Source organism: Belonocnema kinseyi, chromosome 1 (assembly GCF_010883055.1).
Source record: "Belonocnema kinseyi isolate 2016_QV_RU_SX_M_011 chromosome 1, B_treatae_v1, whole genome shotgun sequence".
In the NCBI taxonomy this organism is placed as follows: Eukaryota; Metazoa; Arthropoda; class Insecta; order Hymenoptera; family Cynipidae; genus Belonocnema; species Belonocnema kinseyi.
In genome coordinates this window covers 168,492,107-168,493,949 of record NC_046657.1, presented here as the reverse complement: position 1 = coordinate 168,493,949, position 1,843 = coordinate 168,492,107, and the positions used below count along the sequence as shown (strand labels likewise).

Here is a 1,843-nt window from a genome sequence, read left to right as displayed (position 1 = left end):
AAACACGTGTTTTTTAATTAACATTTCGATTTTTCGGAAGAACTTTTGTGATTTAAAAAATACTATATACATTTTCAACAAAAATATCTTATCCAGAAATATGTTTTGTTTTAATTATTGTTATTTTAAATTTAAACAATAATGTTTAAACACTTCAAACCTTTAAAAAGTTGTTTCTTTAGTATAAATATTTGATTATTTTAATTAAAAAAAATAATTTGTCAAAGAACAATGTTTTCCACACTTGTTTATCTCGAAATGTCTTTTTATAATACTTTCTAAAAAATTAAAAATATGATTTTTCGAGAAAATTTTTTTTATAATTAAAAAAAAGACTGTACCGAAAACCTGGATCAAGCTTCAGATCTGAAAAAATTCAGCGATACATGCATGTCAAACTTTTCTAACCTCAAAAAATCGTTCTACTGCTTTACCGTCATATTTTACGAAGAATGAGAAAACAAGAATTCGACTTCGTAGTACGATGAGGGCAGCACCTCGATAGGGCAGAAAATGTGATGTCCTATATATATAATTCCGCACTCTGACGCCCCGTACCGCATCTACGTTTATAATATCTTTGGTACTATCGACCTCGAAATTTTATTCGATTATTATTCCCAACAGTGATCGAAAAATACTTGCGTATGCTTGAACAATGAGTCGCTCATTAGCTCTAGTTCGCGTACGTATTTAAAAATCAAGTTCAAACGCGCACCGTAGCCAATGAGCGTCATTCAAATCCAAACAAGCGCAGATCAAGCCAGCTCCGTTTGGATCATTTAACTTCCAGAAAACGCGTGTAACGTTCCATTACTGTCTAACTCACGGTGACTCACGAGTGTCCCTTTCGCACGCGTGTAGCTATCAAAGAACGATCAATCGTGACAATTTTTTCAATATTTTCCAACTCTTTCTAACCCATTCATAACTCGTGTCTCACGAATATAGCAATGAAAATTGAGTAGTGTGACAAACGAAATCAACAATACCGTTTAGAGATTTCATATTAAGGATATATATAATTTCAAACGGTAGTACAGTGAAACACTTTAATAGCCATTCCGAGAATTAAAGCCACGCCGTGGGTAGGCATAACAGGAACTGCGCGGGGGCCGCGGCGTCTGCGGTTGTCACTCAGACGAGCAGTCAAGCGTGAACAAACAAAATCGGAGCGGGCTACAGTGAGTTAATTCACACTCAAGGTCAGCCCCAAAATCGGCGGTATAAAATAGTTTCACTGTAGTTGGATACAAAATCTCTAGTGCCTTTAGTTACTAAAAAATGATAATTTCTATACTTGGAAGCTTAAGGTATGAAAACATCCAAAACATACTGCATACACAAAAATCATTAATCTCTCTAGTTGGTGCGTATGAACCTTTTGTTTCGGTAAGTCTTAGCGGCAAAATGGAAACTTTTCGCGAAATGTTTCAAACAGTTGTTGAAAGAAAAAAACATTCCGTTCAACTCCGGTTTCGGGGATGGCCTAAATGGCCTTGTACTTAAATCGGGAGTCTCTAACCGTAAACAAGTCAGGGCCGCGTGAAAAAGTTTAAACTCGTTTTTCGCAAACGACATTTTTGTACCTGGCGTGATGCATTTATAGCGTGACAAAACGTGCTTTTTTGTTACTGTTGCAAAAACGCCGCCATTTTGTTAATTTGCATTGATATTTAAAAAATTAGGCACGGACTATTAAGAAGGAGGTGGTCACAGATTAGGAATTTTTTTCTATGTCTGTTTCTGATATCGAGAGCCGGAATCACCTGCGCAAGCAGTTTCAAAATATTTTTCACAAGTGTAAAAGCACTTTTAGAAATAATAAATATTTTTCGATGGT

The 1,843-nt window shown here is 35.5% G+C and overlaps 1 protein-coding gene across 1 annotated transcript in view; it reads left to right on the top strand.

Moving 5' to 3' along the window:
* The window catches only part of LOC117175004, a 17,957-nt gene that overhangs the window by 15,020 nt on the left and 1,094 nt on the right, over window positions 1-1,843 (top strand). The window lies entirely within an intron of this gene.